The sequence below is a fragment of the Lathamus discolor genome, chromosome 5 (genome assembly GCF_037157495.1).
Source record: "Lathamus discolor isolate bLatDis1 chromosome 5, bLatDis1.hap1, whole genome shotgun sequence".
Taxonomy (NCBI): domain Eukaryota; kingdom Metazoa; phylum Chordata; class Aves; order Psittaciformes; family Psittacidae; genus Lathamus; species Lathamus discolor.
In genome coordinates, this window is record NC_088888.1 from 52,833,900 (window position 1) to 52,855,646 (window position 21,747).

The 21,747-nt window shown below is 38.0% G+C and overlaps 1 protein-coding gene across 6 annotated transcripts in view; it reads right to left on the reverse strand.

The window, feature by feature from the left end:
- TMEM200A (transmembrane protein 200A) overlaps positions 1-21,747 on the reverse strand; it is a 54,141-nt gene that overhangs the window by 30,244 nt on the left and 2,150 nt on the right. The window contains exon 1 of one of the 6 annotated variants that reach the window (XM_065680891.1): positions 2,239-2,304. The exons of the other annotated variants lie outside the window; for them this stretch is intronic. The gene's annotated coding sequence lies outside the window, so the exon portion shown is untranslated. Of the gene's footprint in view, positions 1-2,238; positions 2,305-21,747 lie in introns of those variants that run through there. 6 annotated transcript variants of the gene reach the window in all.

Here is a 21,747-nt window from a genome sequence, read left to right on the forward strand (position 1 = left end):
CAAGGGACGAGTCATGTGCTCACCTGCTACTTGCAACAGAGAAAGCCTTTGATAAGCACTGGGATGGGCAGTTGCAGAAGAAACATCACCATAGCTAAATTTGCTACTGAACTGGGGCCAGAGGCCAGAAGGGCTGTCTAACCAGCCAGATGTCTGCTCAGCCTTTTGGTAGATGGAGCACAGTTTACTGAGCTCAAGTTGTTACTCTACCAGCACTGCATGAAGCCTGTTTATGTAAGGGCATAGAAAAAGTGAGACTATCTGCTTCATTAACTTTATCCAATCAAGGACTTTTCCAATACATCTGGGGATAATAAGCAAAGAAGGAAGCAGTAAACAAAAGCACACAAACTGATAGACAAGGGATAGACAGAGACGATGCCAAAGACATCCAGATACTAATAGATGGTGACCCCTAGGTTTCAGGGCACCCTGCTGTGCTTCAGCAGTCATGCAGGAGGAACTTCCAGACTTGGAGCTGCTGGAAGCAATGGCTACTTATAAGACCCCTTAACTGTGCTTCTCTTTCACAGACACACCCTTGTCATGGGGAAAGAGCTTGTGTACCCTTGTGAGGTTGGGAGCTATGCTGGTGGTGGCATATGCCTCCGGTAGGGTCTCCCATGCCAGACAGGTCTCAACTGAAGGGTCAGACAAAGTGTGTCCATGGGCAGGATGGGCTCACTAGCCTTTGGGCAACCATCCTGGGAGAAGGAAAACTCTAACTTCATACCCAGGCAGATGGAGCTCGTCTAGCCTTGTGAGGTTCTCCACCTCAGAGAAGGACACTCTACCCAAACCTACGACCTGAGGACTTTGCTGTCACCGTCCAAGCTCTCTAGGCCCTGGCAGATAAACCTCAGGTGTAAAAGGTGGGGCCAGTTCTGCGCACGCTGAGCCTCACCTAAAACATCCACTGTGCAGGCCCAAAGGGTTTACCCACACTTGCAAAGCCTGTAGCGACAGGAGAGGGACGAAACAGCAGGTGATAAGGGGCACTGGAAGCTGCAGACCCAACCCTGCATGCAGGTGGTTCAGGACATTGGCTGCTCTGTAACGCCGTTGTCTCCTTTGAGAACTCACGCAGAATTAGTCTCGAGGAGAAAAGACAATGTAGAAAGAATCGCACCCCACCTATACCACCCAAGGAGACCTTTCACTGTGCTTTTTGCAACCAGATTTGCCTATCCCGCATTGGCCTTTTTAGTCATCAGTGCGCTTGTAGTAAGCCTGGCTAAAACCCTTCCCAAATCTTTGTTCGCAAAGTCAAGCCATGATAACTGTGTGTAAAGCCGACGTATATTTGGCCTTCAATCCTATAGTCATATCAACATTTCTTAAGTAACAACAAGGTCTTCTTTACATGCTCCATAATCCAACTTTCCATTAAGAAAAAAAAATTAATCCATGCTGATAGGTCTTAGCTCACTGCTCCTGGAAAACTGCGGAGGATTTTGAAATAGATGACAAAAGAAATCCATCTTATCCATCCCAGCAGAAAGACAGTAAAGGTATGCCATAAAGATGAAGATAAGCCCACACTTTGTTTAGCCATTTAGTTCCAGAACTGTTACATGCGTTAATCTTTAGTTGAGAAAAAAGTTTAGCAAGGAAGATGTATGGAAGCCAGCAAATTCTAAGATTAACTTTGCTCTCCGGGCTGTCTATTGTTCATCTATATTTCCCTTTGCTCTGCATAATTTTCAGGTCATTGCATAATTTTCAGGTCATTTGCCTTATCAATTAGATATCAAAGGCCCACATATGTGCTTTGAAAGTGTGTAACAAAACAAAAGGTAAAATCCTAGGTTCAAGAAACAGGAGGCTGGTATTAGTTTAAATGGGATCAGAATGTTATATGTGACTTGGAATTCTTTTTATTTCCTTCTCTTCTTGGTGTGCGTTTCGCTGCCTTTTCAAAATAACTGCTACCATGTTTTATTATTTGTATGCTTTTGAGTCTTTGGAGGCTCTCCATCACAAATCTTAAGAGATCTGATCTTGTTACGCATTCACATTTAAGCATTAAATTGGCTTATTAAACAATATGATGATAATTATCTTGGAACTTAAAAATGCTGATCTTTTCATAACCCTAAAAAGCAAAAGACGCATTTTAATGGACCCACAGGAAGTACAGGAACTTAAATTATTATTTCTATAGTGACAAAACTATGCTTTATGTTTACAAATTTAACAAACTTCTACAGACATCCTGATTTGTAAATATCTGCTTACCTGCATTTTTTTTCTTCATTTTAAGGTCATAAAGCTTTTACAGTAAATTCTTCAGAGTTATTGCACCTGCATGCAAAATAACATTATAATCTTACAAGGTGGATGCAGAATTTGTTCAGAAAGAAAATGCCTTTAGTGCACCTAAATCCTGGAATTCCCTCCATTACGATCGGTGTGATTTTTCATGAAACTAATAGCTGCTAGAACTGGCAAGAATTTGTAGATCTGAGGCCAGAGTACTACAGCTTTTCATTCTGCTGCTTGGCAGGTAGAGAAAAATTCTGTCATTCCACATAAACTGGCAGATCTAATCATTTGTGTAATTTCATATGGTTTTGCTTATCAATGAAACACGAGCTGTTTAATTTTTCTAAGCTTGTATTTTATTTATTTGCAGGATTGACACTTTGACCAACCAGAATGAATTAATAGGAGACACATCACCAAAAAGTTGAAAAACTATTTTTGAAAGTAGTCCTTCTGTGTAAAGTTTCTTCCATTTCGAACTTAAGAAATAAAGCTACTTCACAACTTGTCAGCAGCAGGTCATACACAGTAACAACGGCACCTATGAGTTCCTTCAGCAGCCAGGACCTTTCAGCAACACATGCTACAAAAATAGAAAGAATCAGTCCACATCTCAAAAAATATTTGTTTCTTAAACCTTAAACACATTAATTTTCCTCACTGCTTTATACTTTTTATTTTCCTAATAAGCTCAATTTTGGGGAGAGACAGACAAAACAGACAAAAATCCCCAGACAACTACTATGACCTCCCCATTTCCTTTACCTCACCTAGTTGACTGCAGAGAACAAGCACCTTCTCTCCTCCAGGCACATCTGTGTATATGCTTCCACCAAATGCAGTATTACTATAGCTCCCTCAACTCCCCCTAGATTTTCACTTTCCTATTTCAGCACATCAACTATCCTGAGAAGTTCTTCCTCATATTAAAATTAATTGAAATGTGCATTCAGCAGTATATTTTCACGCTCAGAAAGCTGACTGCAGTTAAGTATGGCATGACCACAGAGAAAAATATTTTCTCTGAGTATCTTTTTAATCTAGGCTTGTCATATGGTTCTGCACAATAAAAACCCTATTTTGGCTTGCTCCCAACCTCCTCTTGAAACAAAGCCTGATCTCTCTTTGGTAGATTACTTGTCAGTATGTTAGCATACATATTCAGATCCTAGAAATAAGGCTGGTTAGATTCTTGATTCTATAGAGGAACCAGGAAAACTCATGTGCTAGTTTTTATCAAAGTCATTCTAAAATGCTATTAGAATGATTGACATTTCTACTGAACATCTACTATTGCCTCATCTTCCTTCAGAAACACTGTTTCAGAGAGACAATAAAGGCCTCATCCAAAGCAACCTTACAACACAGTAACCACTTAAGTCCACTACATGTGCAGTATAAAGTAGACAGCATGAAAAATAAACAAAAAAAAGATTATATGACCAAATAAAAGGAGATAACATTACAGAAAGAACGGGAATTAATGAAAGTATTAGTTCACTTTGGATATCACTGTTCTCATTAGCTCTCCCTGCTTCTCAATGGCTTTTACTACATGATTCACTCATTCGTCCCAAGACCTCAAGAGTTTCATGGAGCGCAGCACTGGACAGAATTTTTTGGTAAAGATAAATCATGAATTAATGTACGCTATAAGTGCACAGAGTGGTATAGCTTTTACAGCAGTGGAAGAAGATGCACTTTATCTTCAGTGCACATGTTCTAATATACACTGTACCTGTACATTAGTACAAATGTACTAATACTCAGTGAAAGTGGAGACTGAAATAAATAAAAAATAGTAAATTGTTACTTTCAGATAAAACCGGAAGTTTTATGGATAAAGCTAATACATATTACAAAATCTTTGGGTTTACAATGTTAGTAACATTTTTACAACAATCACTGGATACTCCTTGTTGCCTGGCCTTTGAATAGAGATGCAGGATCTTTTGCATCTCTAAAAAAGAGATTTTTCACTTTGATTATCAGTTAGAATTGCAGCCACTGGGCATATTTACACTATGCAATGAAGTGTTGTAAATTGAACTGAGCTACAGATAACGAAGTTCAAAACAAAGCACCATGCAAGGGTCCTCAGTGTCACCTAATATTGTAAGAAGCAGCTCCTACTGCTTTGGTTGCAACATCACTTTTCTATTTCTTTTTGCAGAGGTGCTACTTTCTCCAGATGGATGATGCTGGTTAAGCAGATAATGAAATCTCTGACATTGCAATGTGTAGATACAATCAACTTTGTTTTGAAGAGCTAGCTATTAGCTGAAGGACTCTCACAAAAACTACTAGCCATGCCCTTCATGCACTGGTATCATGGTTTGCCGTTTGTCTGAGGAAGCTGCATCCTAAAGAAAGTGCGAAAGAAAATTAGTCCTCATGCCTGTCCTCGCATTTTGAGAGCCAGTTCTTGTCCTCTGCATTCATTCAAAGGGAGTCATTTTTTAGCATGGCTCTGTGGGACTGACAGAGGCTAATTCTTTATAAATACATACGACCAAGCTGAATACGAAATAAACAGTTTTAGGGGAAGATCTTTATGCAAAAGGTCCGTTACATGACACTTAGTATTTTGCAACAACCTGACATTAACTTACATTTTCGGATACTGTATTAAGATAAAATATGTCTGACTGCAAAGCTTGTCATTCACTAACAGATAAATGAAGGATGAGAGTACGCAATTCTAAAAATATTTAAATTACATTGTGGATTATACAAATACACTGATTTTCAGAAAACCAACACAAAAATGGAGCTTCAACATGTATTTTTAAATTATTAAGAAAAATCTGAAATCCCCATATCACAGCTGTTTGACATCCTCTCTGTAAAATCTCCTGCTTTCTCTGTTATCAGCATCTCAATTTAAAATGTAACCACTGTTAACAATTACTACAGTTAGATATACTCCAGATGAAGAGCTTTTGCAGGTAAAGTCAAATTGAGCATATGGAAACCTCCCATAGTTCATTGAAAAAAAAATTCATACAGAGTATGATTCATCCTCCTTTCTGCGACCTTTATAAAGAAGAAATGGTTCTGAATATTTGTAATCCTTTGGCAATTCTTGTCTTCTTCCTGCTGATATTTGTCAAGATTATCCACTAAAGATACTCTGCTTCCTCAGTAGTTTTCTTGTACCTCACTGAAACCTCTGGTTTGCAGGAAAGATGAAATTTGGAACTAACTAGGTTAGAACTCTAGATCTAAATTATTTTCAAGTATTTTGCTTTAAAAGATAATCTGAGCCTCCAACTTTTAATGCTTCTTTTAATTATGTGCCAGGTATGAGAATGAAACATCATGGCTTGACAGTACCCAGTCCAGCAGCTCCAGCTGATTCTGCCACAGACCACAAGAAACTATAAAATGACCATTCTCAATGTCCCTTCATGTCTGATATTCTGTGATATATTATACTGTGTACCACTGCAAAGGAAACAGTTTCCTTCTCCAAAGTTCATTTAAAATGCTGCCAAGTTAACCAGTTGTCTGATTATTTTCTTTGTAAATTCTTGTTTGTAATTTTGCCAGAATTTAATAGCTATGGCCTTTTATGGAACAGGCCAGCCCTGCATCTGTGATGTTTTTGAGAAAACCTCCTCTCCGAAAACTGGTTGCTTGACTACTAAATAAGATTGGGGAAAAATATATAGCAATGGTGCTATTCATATTTGTAATTGGTTATTTCAAAATCTGCAACTCCTTACACATATGTAAATTCTCTGCAGACTGTTGGTATAATCTAAGTGGGACATGAGTTCTCTGATGTCAATTTTGTTCAGACTCTGCAACAACTTGAAAGAACAGGATACACACACACACAAAAAAATAAATCTGTTTTGACTAAAATTATAAAATACTGTTTAAAGGGAGGGGAAAAAAATAAAAATAAATCACAAAACCTTTCTTTATATAACACAGATTTTGCAAATGAATACCTAAGTTCTCCATTATTAACAAACCCACCTAGATAAGAATGGGAATAATTTCGAATGATTCATATAACAATCTGTCAACCTTTCCTATAAATGATTCTTTTTCTCAAAAAAGATACTTCAGAAAAAGAACTGTTGAATCATACTGAGTTACAAATCTGAATAACAGCAAAGTTTGCTCATGTAATTTTTGAAAATCAGACTTCAGGCCCAGCTCTAGACGTTTTGCAAATATAAGGCTTTGGTGAAGTCCCTGAGAGTTTTGGGTAGCGAATGCATATTTTAGAATTAACAAATCATTTATGATACTTAATTATGCATATGAAATTCTGGTCCCACTGAAATTAACAGGCAAACTGTTGATGATTCTTTGAGACCACTACACATCATGTGTTGCTTTGTGACATGAATGAATATGAAGTGAACGATATCACCCACGCTTTGGTCTAAGCTTGCAAACATGTAAGCAAGACAGTAATTCTGCTTCACAGTACCATCAGCAAGTGCTAGCTGCAAAACTTTTTCAACCTGTTAATGATCCCATAAACATGCCAAACCAATTTCTTCACAAACACTGTGGATTGTAGTTTTTTTATTCTTTCTTAGAAGAGCCAAAGTGTTATTTTGCTTATGAAAGCATATATTTCTCCTTAAACTAAGTATTTTTTGAGATAGTATTTGCATGAGATGCTAGAGGGATTAGTATGTTTAAAAAGACTCCATTCATAGTTATCCAGACCACACTGTCATCCAGCTTGTTTCTGTCTGGGAAGAACTGGCATGTCCGGTTTTCCTTCTCCTAAGTCTACAAATGGGAACAGTCCAATATTTCACCAAGAACAAAATAAAAAGGTCATAATGCCCTGTTTCCAAAACTATGATCCATCCTGATCATTGCCTTGGACAAAATCTCCAATCCTACACCTGAGGCTTACCAGGGGACAGGTATCTGTGACTCAGCCAACAGGCAAGAGGAAAGATAGTCTTTCACAGCAACGCTTCCTACTTTTGGTTGCCAGTAACAGAGCTATCAAGGGTGCTAGCTTGGGCAATATCCCCAGGAAAGGAAAGAGCCTTCTCACTAACTGGACCACGTATGCCATCCTCCCCTTCAGGCCAAACTTCCCATATAGCCCTACAGCAGACAGGGTGTCTCCCTGCCTCCCCAGGCAGACTTGTTCCCAAAATTTCAGAAAAATACAGAACCTTATAACCCAAAATCTCTGACACTTGATACTGTGGTGATAAAATATACTCTAAAGTATCTCATCACAGATTTATTTAATTGAAAGTTAGCCTTGCAGTTAAATGGCAATAGTAACCAATTGTTCTTCTGCCCAGTGCTTTTTCTGAGCAAGACAAGCAGTAAACTATTGCTGCTTACTGCCAGATGTTTCCTGACAGTCAGAAGCCAAGCCAGGATATGGAATTAATAAAAAGACCACACATGATGCTCTATCTGTCAAAAATCTATCAGAAAGGTAGCCCTGATAGACTTCTTGCAACATGAGGTAACACTGGGCATGAAAAAAAATAAAAATCATATTCCACTAACAAGAGGTTTTAAGACACAAAAGTAGTGCCTGCCTTTGAGCTATTGTTCCTTTCATTCCCACAAGTAAGGTCCAGGCTTTCCTGATGAATTGCTGAGGCAATGAGCAATCAAGAATTTAAGCAGAGAATTTCACAGGGCAAAAGTCATAACCTTCACAGAAGTACAATACAAACACTAGACCTCATTCCAGTCAATAAGTGTGTCTACAGACTCATCCACATCTGGAATGGCTCCAACTATATACATATATATACACATATATATATATTTACATATATATACTATATACATATATATATATACATATATATATGTATCTGTCCAAGTACATGGTCCTGAAGCGTGCAGACTCATATGCATACAAAGCAAACCCACTTTTAAATCATGGAAGTATAGAATAATTCAGGCTGGAAGAGATCACCACTAACTCCAAAGTTAGATCAGGTATGCAATTCATATTAATTTTCCTATAAAACAGCAAAGGAAGACAAAAGACTGTTATTTCAACTCAGAAACAGTTCAGAAAGTGCTGAGATGATCTAGTTGTGTGCTATGCAAGACACATAGAATCACAGAATAATTAAGGTTGGAAAGGACCTTAAGATCATCTAGTTCCAACCCCCCTGCCATGGGCAGGGACATCTCACACTAAACCATACCACCAAGGACACTAAACCATACCACCCAGGATAATATTCAAGTATTTGTTCAGCTCATTAATAATATTACCAAATTGCTTGTATACAGTATTGTACATTAAACCTTGCTCTTTACAACTTGTAGTGTGACAACTGCTCCCGAGCTCACAAGGTTTGTGTAAATTACCCAGTCCTATATGGAGGCATCTCCATACAGGAGACATATAATGGAGCAGACATGTAATAGCCATCCAATGTCTGCTGCCCCCATTAGCTCAGGCATCATTACAAAGTACTAAATTTCATTAGGCAGGCTTACCAGTACCCACCCTACTTTTGCCACACGAATAATGCATTAAAGGCATGGTCCGTCTGCAGAATTTTACCCCTATGTAGACAGGTTTGTTCCATTAACTACACTGAGCATGTGCATTCTAAACTTTATCCAAGGAGCTGTATGCTGGAGAACCACATCCAACCTCCCCAACATCTATTTATCAATACAGCTGGAGAGAGTTGCCTAAAATAAACATCTAGGCCATTATGTTTGTCTAAATAATGAGCTTACATTATACATTTCAAAGTAATAGCTTTGATGGAATTTAAATCCCTTTAGAGAAAAGCAGTATTTAGCCACAAGCATATAACTGTTCCACCAAAATATATATATGCATGAAACTTTTAGGACAGAAAAGATCATTGTCATCTGCACGCTGCATACATAAACAAGGAAATTCACCTCTGATTTTCATATCACACCTGTAACTCCTCAAGTTAGATATTTCGGAATGACAGCCTTGATTTTTAGAAAGCCAGCTCAGCTTTTGGAAGGTACTTTAAGAATTAATTATTCTCACTGCTAGAAATATTTCTAATTTCAATTGTTATTTTATTTTCCATTTCAGTATTTTAACTTCCAAGACATTTTGGTACATTAAGATTCCTTCTGCCATTAGTATCTGCTCAGACACCAACATTCTCAGAGCTCTTCACTCAGGATATATAATACAGATTTGATTTTGCATAGCACCTTTCATTCAAGTATCTGAGAAATTCCTCATGTGTACTTATGAGTGTTAAAACGCCTATAGAAATATCCCCATTTTGCAGATAAGCAAAATGAAGGAAAAGACACTAAGAATAATATTCTTCAAGAGGATGAAAGTAACAACTGATGGAACTGAGGTGCTTGTGTATTTCTGGGAAGGCAGGGTCAGGCAAGCTCTCTGAAGTCACAGACTACCCCTGGCAGAGCTAAGAATAAAACCCTCATGGTCAGATTCTTATACCTGGAGTTCTATAGCAAGGACATTATGATTTGAATACAATACTTCTAGATACCATTGTATAAAGTTGAAGTGTACAAGTCTGTGTTTAAAACAGCTCAGAAAGGCACTACACATTTAATACTAACTTTTCAATTACATTAATGGTACAAAGTATCCAGCACAGGAATGCAACAGGCTTTACACTGCCTAAGCAACTGGCTGTTCTCACCCTATTTCATACAGTAAGGCACTTTAAGCCTAATGACTCACAAACACCTGTACTTGCAGCAAGCCCAAATTTGCCTTGGCAGCTGCTGAAACTTTGACCTATGGCAGAGACAATGAAGACCTCAGCCCAACAGTTTAGTCCCCAGTGACTCTGTGTCAACGGAAATGCACACACTAGCTGCTTCTCTTCACATTCGAGCCTGGAGGAAAGCTTTTTCTGGGTCAATGCACATTACGGAGTAGATGAAAAAACTTAATAGGTTTTCCCCAAAATGCAGCTAATAGCTATCAAAGTATATTCGGAGAGGAGCCTTATTAGGCACAGACCTCTTACTCTTGCAACCTTATGTCATATAAAGCAGTAGGTCAGATCATAGTAAGAGGCAGAAAATTACAGTGTTTCCCATCCCAGTAGATGGGACTGCAGAACCAGAAGAAAGTAAATTTTCAATACATCTATATAACCCTTACTGCAACTCCAATATTATTGCTCAAGTATACTGAGACATTAAGGTTACTGAGATTTTACTATTATTTTTAAAGTGAGGGATATGGGCTTTCATGAATGGCCAGCTTTTTGCAAAATGAACATCTGTCCTGAGATTTACTCGCCTCATAAAGTCCTTCCTATGTGCATTAAGGCATTTCTGAAAGTTCTCTAAAAAGTGTTTCCCCTCGACTGAAGATATATCTTCCCCATTGTGCTTCCATTAAGAGTCTGAATGTCACTAATAAGAAAACTGAACATCTACTCCAAATCTTGATTAACTTAATTAACCTACCATACGCTTTCATAATATGCTATTATAATCAATGTAATTAGATGGGGAAAAAAAAAGTATCTCTTACTTCCAAAGATACTCAGACATGTTTGATATGCCATTTAGAGATTTTGAAGACAGACATTTCAAAATACAACCAATAAAAGCATAAGTTTAGGGACATTAAAACAACAACAGAAATACCACCTGAACATGGCTCAGATAAACTAGAAAGTCTTCTCTGCACATCCTGGAAGGCTTTGGAGGTTTTTCCAGGATGGCAGCTTATTAGCTGTAACTGATTGTCATGGCTTTGAACTAAAACTATTCTAGCTCCTGAGAGCAGTTTTGGTTTGCTAGTGTAATAAAGGCATGATTCACAGAAAACATCTTTGACATTTCTGGGCTATGCAAGAACTAATACTAGGTCCATGACTACCTCACACACTGAAATCCTAACATCTTAAGGTCCTTTCCAACATGAAATCCTGATCTTGTTGAAATACGTAGGAATTCTGCATTTGATTCCATATGGTCAGGATCTCACCACACTACCAGAGCAACAGTAAGCAAACAAGAATAATTCAATCTTTCACAGTGTTCTTGAGATCACAGCAGGAGAGGCCAGTGTTTACATCCTCCAATTCTGTCTGTAACCCTCCACCAGTTTTGTGACATACATTAAAACTTCCATTAAAATCAAGGATTTATACTGATGTAAAATGTTAGTAATGATTGCAAAGAATCCAAATTCTTACCTCTTTGCCAATGTGTGTAATTTGTACAACTCTAAAAATTAATTTTGCAGGAGTCATTGAGTAGTCCAGTGTGCAGTTCCTGGCTGTGTGCACCCTAGATATAAGCAAATCTAAATACCATTCACTTCCTGAAGCATTTGCTGCTGTTGTAGGAAAAAAACAATAAGGGAGAAGCAAAGCGAAGGAGGGGAGGATGGATCTCCTTTGGTATAAATAGAGGAAAGACCATTGCAGACACACAAAAAAAATGAAGGATTTAAAGGACTGTCTCAGGAATGGAGTAAGTCAGCTGTTACCAAACCTTTCATGTAACACTGTGTCCATGAGAGTCTTATGTGTTGTACTACACTCTGGTATCTTGCCTATATCTATACAGGGGTGTCTTGGGTTCACATCATGAAGTAGGGCTACAGCATTAAGGAGCTTTACTGTTATCCTTTGAAGTACACAACAAAACTAGAGCCTACATGCCTCCATACGAGGCAAATACGCTACCTGATTGGAGTTTGGTTTGGGTTGTTTTTAACAAAAAAGAGGGAAAATAGTTCCATGGACTCCCCACTCTCCTTCCAAGATTAAATATATACATACACATGCACACACAGCAAGTCCAGAGGACAGCCACAAGGATAAGGGGGCTTGAGCACCTCCATACAAAGACAGGCTGAGCAAATTAGGGCTGCTCAGCCTGGGGAAGAGAAGGCTGCGTGGAGACCTCATAGCAGCCTTCCAGTACCTGAAGGGGGCCTATAGGGATGCTGGAGAGGGACTCTTCACTAGGGACTGTAGTGATAGGACAAGGGATGATGGGTTAAAACTTAAACAGGGGAAGTTCAGGTTAGATATAAGGAAGAAGTTCTTTACTGTGAGGGTGGTGAGGCACTGGAACAGGCTGCCCAAGGAAGCTGTGAATGGTCCATCCCTGGCAGTGCTCAAGGCGAGGCTGGACATGGCCTTTGAGCAACCTGGTCTAGCAGGAGGTATCCCTGCCCATGGGAATGTAGAATCATAGAAAAAACAGATTTGCTTGAGAAAACATAAATAGGACATGGAACTGTTGGAACAAGTCCAGAGGAGGGCCACGAGGATGATCAGGGGACTGGAGCACTTCCTATATGAAGACAGGCTGAGAAAGTTGGGGCTGTTCAGCCTGGAGAAGAGAAGGCTGCGTGGGGACCTCATAGCAGCCTTCCAGTATCTGAAGGGGGCCTACAAGGATGCTGGGGAGGGTCTCTTCGTCAGGGACTGTAGTGACAGGACAAGGGGTAACGGGTTAAAACTTAAACAGAGGAAATTTAGATTGGATATAAGGAGGAAGTTCTTTACTGTGAGGGTGGTGGGGCACTGGAACAAGCTGCCCAGAAAAGTGGTAAATGCCCCATCCCTGGCAGTGTTCAAGGCCAGGTTGGATGAAGCCTTGGGTGGCATGGTTTAGTGTGAGGTGTCCCTGCCCGTGGCAGGGGGGTTGGAACTAGATGATCTTAAGGTCCTTTCCAACCCAAACTATTCTATGATTCTAAAACAGAAATTACTGTCAGATCAGACAGAAGAGCCATAGCAGATTCAGATAAACATTCAAATAACACAATATTGTCTCGGCTACATAGCTATGCTTTTTTCATGCTCCCTCTTCATGAACTATCCAGGCAGAATGGAGAGAGTTGCTGCACTATAAATATACAGACTGTCTCAGTAAAAACAAACAAAATCTATACCAAGAATGAGCAATAAAAAAGTTTTACAATAAAGTATTCTGAAAACTAAACCACAAGCCAAATATAGAATCATTAACACAAGCCATTTATCAACTTCAATTTTATCATTCTCCCAAAGCCATGCCATGAAGTCGTATAATCTTTTGGGGGTTTTATGAAATCCAGGATGGTTTCTCTGGCTGTTTTTCAGATCTCTGCTGTGGCTCACATCTTCTGTTTTTACAGTTTGATCGTTCTGACTGAGAGCTCTTCTGAAAAAGCAAGTTATACTCAGTAACAGTCATCCTCTGACTTTTGCACACAATGAAATTGTTTAATCACAGCCACCTGGTTTTATATGTGATGTATGTAAAAGTGATTTTAAATGCTTTTTTAACAATTTCTATTGTTTTGAACAAATCTCAAATTCTTTTTCTTCACTCCCTCTCCACTCCAAGAAAACCTGACTACCTCTAAAACAGTAAGAAATACATAAAGTAGGGTCTGTAGACATTTGCTGTGTTATTCTACTTATTGACGTTTCCATCTGAGATAATTTCCTATCCAGATAGGATTTTAGGCACAGGAATTGTGGAAACCTGCCCAGGACCTTAACTTCAAAGTCCATGTGATTACAAGCGCAAAATCTCATCTTTTGGAAACAAACTGCTTCAAGACCTTGAAGAAAAATCTTGCAAGCCTGAGCTTAGTGTTCATCTCAACAACCTCTGCAACTACCCCTTCCTCTTTTGTCTACCTTCCATACCGTGAAACAGCATATGTGGGCTGGAGCTTGTGTAGAATATATCCCTAGGACACACTACACATGATCAAGTACATCATAGTCTAAAAGTCAGAAGAAGTATGGTTAAAAGGCAGACAAGCAGCAGTACAAACATGCATATGACCATGTTAAAGGCAAACTTTCAGCACAGTGCATCTGTTACTAGAGAAGTTTTCAAGTTGAATGTTTGTGAAGAATTCAAAAGCCACAAACTTCTCGAAAACAGTAGGGCAGAACGGCAGATCAGACCCCTTTTCCAGGGCCTTTTTACTGCTGCATGTCAAAGTCTCTGCTGTCACTGCTGAAAACTCCAGTGTTACCCCACCACATCTTTTCTAAATTGTTAACCACGGCAAATGGCAATGCCTCACCTCATTATTCCTTACGGATTTACTGAAAGACAAGGAAAACAGTGTTATGGTATTAATACCACAGGTACTTCTAGTCACACTACTGCTTCTAGACCCGCTCCTCATACTTCCAGTTATTTACATGAGTCTCCCTCCTACTTGTCTAAGACATTATTTGCAAAAATACAGTCTTGCCCTTATAGAATAATCAATGTTTGTGGTTGCTGCTATGCTACTGACCTATCTTTCTCTCTAGCTACCATCTGCTTTCGTATATATTCACAGTCCTGCAGTTGTCAAGGGGTGAACAGTTTGCCTACAACTTTTTAGAGAAGTGTAATAAACTGTATCAGTTTCAGAGTTTTCTGCGCAGCACAGAGCTATTGAATGTATGCAACTGAATCAAATGCAGGCAGTTAGGCATAACAGTATTATTAGTATAAAGCAATAGAAGAATCCACACAACAAACATTATCCAGACCGCAAAGCACCAAGTCTAGCCTAGGAATCTCCAAGCCCCTAAGTATTAAAAGTGTTTCAGCCACATGCTGTTGGGAATAAGGGTATTACCAGACAAAGCCTCACTGTCAAAAGGCAACATCCTCAACTAATTCCAGAGCACATGACTCCTCAGAAAAATCTTCCAACCCAAATTTCCATAACATCAGCACCCTCTCACAGGACCAACTCTGTGTCAGACTAGTTTACCAGCCTGTCCCTCTCCACCTCTGAATTCAGTTTGCTGTACTGGACCTTCATTTCTTTTTTCTCTTTTCCTCCCCATTTTCCTCAGCAGATGCTTCTTGAACTGTAAAGTGGGAACAGCTAGATTAGAACAGAAGTTTGGAACTGAATTCTGAAGTCCATCCCTTCAGCCACAAAGTTTAACAAAAGCATACTTAGCTTGAGGGTGATACCAATACCGGCTTCTCAAGGAGTCATAAGCGATGTGCTAGGCATATTTCCAAGGCACTCAATATTCTGGGCTGAAAACTACCCCCTAAGCTTAAACCTGAAAGACATGGATGACAAGCCTTATTCAAAATGAAAGTGTGCCTAGTAACAATTAGAATAGTATGTACAAAAGAGAAGAAGCTGTCCTTGAGACTAGGTCTAAACTCTGGAAGGAGGGACTGCAGAAACTAAGGATCACACAGATGATCTTCTGCTCCAGGTTCTCCCTTTGGACTTTGCCTTCTCAAACACAGGGTAAATGCCTAGTAACATGCACACTGACAAAAATAGTTGTAAAAGCAAAGATTAAGTATTCCAAGAATTCTTTAAAGTATGAAAAGCAATGAATTTCACATGTCATGAAGTCACGTCACAAAGCACAACAATAACGTATTTGTATGAACTGCTATGAAGGCAGCACAAAAATACATTGGTAAAGTTATCTAGAAAATATTACCAGAAAGCTATACTAGTTCATCTGAGCCCAGCTTCTCACAGTACAACCCTGAGTTGTGATAAACTTAGCTCTTTTACAGGAATTTTATATAATGTCTACAATACCATCTAGTCATAACCTCTGAATCCCGCTGGAAAATAAAAATAAAAATCTAACTGAAAGAAAACATTCACAACATTAAGAACTAAAAAATAACCACAGTCTCAGCTATAACCTATTTTCCATTCCCATTTAAACTCTACAGCCAACAGGACAATGAAAAATTACAAACTGGAGTTTTTAAATGCTTCTGTGTGTAACGTCATTGGTATGACTTGTGTCTTTCTAATACAATATAGCCTATTGAACTATGTTCCAGCAAAATATGTAGGACCTTGAAGATATTCCACCACAGGCACCAATTAATGAGGCCATGTCCTAGGAGGATAAAACTGAATTAGAAAAAGAATGGCAATAAATTCAGAATACGTGTCTGTGAAGTAATTTGAAAAGCAATTTCTTCCTGGCAAAGAGCAAAGCAAACACTTTGCAGGGGTCATAAGAAGGGTTTGGGGAAAGCACTTTGTCACTCAATTAATGCAAAGTGATTCTACTGCTTTAAAGTCTATGAACTGTATAAATAGCCAAGCCATTACTTCACAAGAAGCATCTGTGAGGCCTCTAGATGTTTATTATTAATATTAGCCTGGTCCAAAAATGGCTAGCTACTATTACCAGGCCAGTAATTGTGACAAGCTAGAGATTTATTTCGTGTGCAAGTCTGTGTTTGTTTGGTAAACCTCTTGTAACCCTTTCGGGATTACGGTGTCCCAGTATGTTCCACCAATTCCACATATATTGTGTATACAACTATAATGTTCCATATTTCAGTTTCCATAATACCAAGGAATGGTATGAGATGGAAAATTGACATCAGATTTGTTTAAATGTAATTACAGTAAATAGTGACTTCCAAAGATAACTTCTAATATCTTACTTCTATTTCAAATCCAAGTGTATTAGAATTATTGTAATAAGACTGTTCAGGCTGAGGTGGAAAATCATGTTAACACACCATGGATCTAGTGCCCAGTACCAGTTGCTGTGCTCGGGCATAGGCCCAGGCAGTGGGACTCCATCATGTCTCTTTCGTACTATCAGAAGGATGCCAGAGCATCTGTGGCTAAGGTCAGTTAGCACTCTCTCAGGCATTTAGCTGCTTCAGTTGAGAAGCTGCTTACAATCAGGCAGTTGGGATGTGACCATCTCAAAGACGGTTTAATACCTGCACATAGCCAGACCATTCTGGCTCATTCTGGCCAGAGAACAGGTCTTTGCTTCATTAGTATCCTAACACAGACATAGCTAACATGTATCAGAAAGAAAAAACTGTACCAAGTATGGTAGGTAGCCTAGAATTCACTTGATAAATGCCACTTAATTATTCACCATTTTGAAGGAAGTCTCCAGTGTGCTTACTGTGCTCACTAGTCTTCTGTGAGACAATGACAGATTACATAGATCTGCATGGTAGTAACTTCTGAGTTCAGAGTATTAAGCTGTTTGCAAATGGAAACAACAGTTCACCTAACTTGCAAGCACTTCAAAATCCAGTTTCCATATTCATAAGCGAACTATACTCCCTAGCTGCCTTTCCTTTCATATGTCTGAACTGATTTGCTTACAAGTATAACTTCTGTAAACAGTGTTTAACATCATTTTTGCAGATCATCATTCTTTGATACACAACAAAGACAAATAATTAAAAATGCATCTTAGAGAGACAAGAATTAAACTCTTAATTTTCCAAAGTCAAAAGATAGGAATGCTTAAAAAAAAAAAAAAAAAACCAACAACAACAACAAAAAAAAAAAAAACCCACTACAATATCTTTTGGTCTTACTTTTCTATTCATTAGCTACATTCAGTGTTATAAACAACATCCATCTTTACAACTGCAACTCGCTATATCTCATCCTTTTTCTGCCTTTGCTTTGTTTTGGTTTTGGTGTTTTGTTTTGTTTTTTTTTTTTCCCTTTCTTCAATATTTCTTTTTTGCCATTTGCTCTATTTTCCACTTTCCCTTCTCCCCTGCCTTCTTCCTTTGTTTTTGTCTGTTACATGTAATTTAACTTCTTCCTACAGAAATATAGTCACACTTCAGGTGAAACAAGCTAACTGTTAAATACATAGTAATTCATAGAAAGCAGTACCCAACTGCCAAGTCTCAGACACTGTATCAGGTTTACTCAATTGACCTTCAACAGCCCTACCATGACATCTGTGTCTCCCGGACAGCACAGTTCCAAGGTGCATCTTTTTCTGAGTCCAGTGGGCTTTCTCATACTTTATGCACCAAGACTGTCTAGCACAAGATAATGCAAAAAGGAGAAGCTACAGCAACTATGTACACCCTGTCCAAGTAACACTTCCTCAGGAAAGCTAGTCTGCTGCAGCAAAATGCTGCCCCAAGACATGATGCTGCCTTCATCCCTTTTCATAAAGGAATACATACAATGTACATCTCATGTACAGTGTCAATACATGCCAAATTTCACATTTGAGTAAAAGATAGTGTCTGTGCAGAGAAAGTATCATACCTAAAAGTACAGGTAATAGGATCAAGTCAATTGCTAGGCTAGAATACACTTCCTTGGCAATCCTGCCAACTAGTATGAAGAAGAGCAAGCACTACAAAGGAAACATAATTCTCAATTTTTGAGTTTTTCCAGTACAGAGGAAAATAGTTTGGTATCCTAATAACTCTGAGAGCTATTGATATATCTGCAGTTTCTTGCACACTGAACCCTAACAAATCATAAGTAGATTTTCAATAATAACAAATAAAAATCAGACCTTTTTTTCATTACAACCTACCTTCTTCTGTATTTCCTCTGTATTTTAATATGTGATATGCTTTTGTTAGTTTGAATTTCACAAAGGAGAGAGAAAACTTCAGTGCTTTTTCAGCTGCAATTTTACACCTGCAACTAAATAGATGGACAAGCAATAGCACTTTTTTTTTTTTTTCATTTAATACATAGCAAAATGTAAGTGATAAAATTAATACGATACAAACTTGTTCTTCAACAATAGGCAACTGATTACAGATAAGCAGAGCCATTTACCATTTATTCAGGCACATTCAAATGGAGAATGTGAAAAAAAAAAAAATCTATTACTGTTACCACTAACACATCAAATTTAATACAAAAAGTGAAGCTTTTTAACTGCTTCCTAATTAATCTGCTTTGAAGGTGGTTTATATTGACGAAAACTAAAAGTACTTTTGGAATTCTGCCCTTTATTGGAAAAAAAAAAGTAGCATGATTCTCATTGGATAGATGTAAAAAGCTTGTTCTGATTTCATGTCCACTCTCTGAGCTAAGGCTACAGATCCCAGCATAAGCCAGAGGCATCAGACTATAAACCCCTACTATGCTGAGTTAAAAAATTAAGCCTCACTAACCAACTGCCAGAATGCATAGCCTATTAGTGTCCAACTGTATCAATGCTTCATTGAAAATGTCTTTCCCACTTTCCAGACAGAGTGAATTACAGAAGTGTGCAGTTTCAACAGGCTCAAATTTTAGCACTTTTTGTTGATGGGTTTAAAAACCATTGCACTGGGGTGCAATGAACTGTACTTGTGAAACAGCAAAGAAAAAAGCAATTTATATAAAACCCCATTTTTTCCTTTTCCTCTGTAGTTCTTCGTCTTTAAACTAGTTTCTCTGAAAAGTAACCTAAGCTATATTTTATACCTCTTGTGATTTTTAAAATGTTTGATTATTGTATGTACCTAAAGCGTTTTCATTGAAGTGACAAAATCCTAGTTTCTCTGATTCAATGAGAGTTTCATCATTTCACTCAGTGGGACAGAATTAAAAATCAATGTAAAAAAAAAGGCTTTTGTCTCTACTTATTTTAGTTGGAGGAAAACGATCACACTTCCAACAAAAGGAATAACTGACTAAAATTCCAGTGGGATATAAATAATGAGATATTTATATAAATGCACACAAGAGTAAAGTGGCAACTGTCTTCTAAGACTTTCCAGAGACTTTATACACAAAAAGGTACTTCATTGTTTCATTTTGCACAAGTCTGTTTTCCTGAAAATCTCTGCTACATCATTACTTCTCACTGATGTTGTTTCTCAGATGCCCAGTTTTGGTAAGGTAGCCCTGCAACTCCCTGTCTCACTTTTTTTAGGGACTGAAACAAGGGAAAAAAAAAAAAAAAAAAAAGATCAATAACCTTCCCCAGCATGAAACACAGAGGAGCAGAGGAGATTACTGAACAAAAAAAAAAAACAACAACAAAAAAAAAAAAAAAAAGCAAACAAAAAAATAAAGTCTTCTTTCTGGTTATTCTTTTCAAAAAATGCCAAGTGCTCCTTGTAATATTTCTGTCACCAAAAGACAAAAATAAGAAAACTGAGTGGTACAAACATGTTCTGCTACTGCTGCAGATAAAAGGTTTCAAGTAGCTCTGTATTACAGATATCCATCTCATTAGCTGTACAAAAAAAGGATAAAATTGATTTTTAAGAAAAGGCACCCAGGCAAAGTCATGAAGTTTAAAATTACTAATCCTGTAATAAAGTTTGGGAAAGAGAACGTAATTCCATTTGTACTAAGAGACCAGTATAATCTGAGTACTTCAGTACTAAGTCATCAGGTCCACTTGAGCTGCTCCTGACAAGATTCACCCATGTGAAAAGCAATTACAGATATACACCATTATTGTGGCATGTATAAATGGTTAATGGTGGAATAGAGTAACAACTTCATGCTGCACAGTTACACTGAAGTCTCAACATAGAAGTTTAGAACAGCATTTATTTTCACAAACTTCACAAAAAATGGACACCCAGGAGCTAATCTAACTAGTGGGTAGGATAACAGCTGTGCAAAACATCTGTTCAGTAGTTTAAGTCACTGATGTTGTCAGCATTTCACCTTTCCACACAATTGATAGTCCACTTATTACCTTATTACCCAGAGATTGTGTGGGGTTTTGTGTTCCTGAGTAAAGAAGAAAAGCAGAAACTTTTCCTTACAATATTTTTATTTTAAAACTAAAGTACTAACTAAAAATAAAGCACTAACTGAAGGAATGTCTGTGATTTCCTCTTATTTCTAGTCGGCTTGGAGAGCATACACAGTTCTATTTTAAAATAAGTATCGAACTTCTCTATGAAGATTTCTAATTCTAAAACTATTGGTTAGTATCTTTGAGTAACTCAAAGGCAGTAACCAGTTAGCAGCACAGAAGTAATACAAGGATTCTGATGGTGAGTATCAAGAATGGATTTCTCTAAATCCTGATGGTAATGTCATGTTTGGGATGTCTTCCCACATCTATCATACTCTGCTGCATCAGAAATCTTGACGACAATGTTTCAGAGAACAGGTTCAAGTCCTCTTAAAGGTTTTTATGTAGAACTGTAGTACAAACATTACCTAATATGATATTCTTCCTAGTCTTCATCTGCCTTTCTAGAAGTGTTTGGGTTCTTCTTGGGCCCTGTTTGCCAGCCTCATACATAGGTCTGAAACACCTTAGAGTGTCTAAACTGGCACAAGATGCATATGATTTAATGAAATAACCCCACTTTTACTCTCTAATCTTGCACACGAGAAAATTATTCACAATTTCCTTTTTGTTCCAGTATCACAAGATCAAACATGTAGACTAAAAGTAACTGATCTGCTTATAAAGCATAATGGCACCAAATCAAAAGGACACATCATCACTATCTAGGATATCAAGCTCCTCTTCTACTGCATTCTCTACCATTTTCATAGACAAGACTGACAACATTCTTCAGTTAAAAAAAAAAAAAATCATGACAGCAACCTTTAAGTTTCATATTCTTTATATCATAACTTTGTCTGGTTTCAGCAGTTTCAGTGGGAGTTTTCACTGATTTTCAGCATTTCAGATTTTTGGCTCTTAAAATACACTGAACAAGGCACAAGAAGTTGTAGTTTCCTCCTGCTTTTCCATACATGCACTTAACTCCTTAACCAATTTTCACTTTTCATTTTCCCCTTTAGCCCCCAGAGAGGTAGGAGTCAATCAAGAATATACA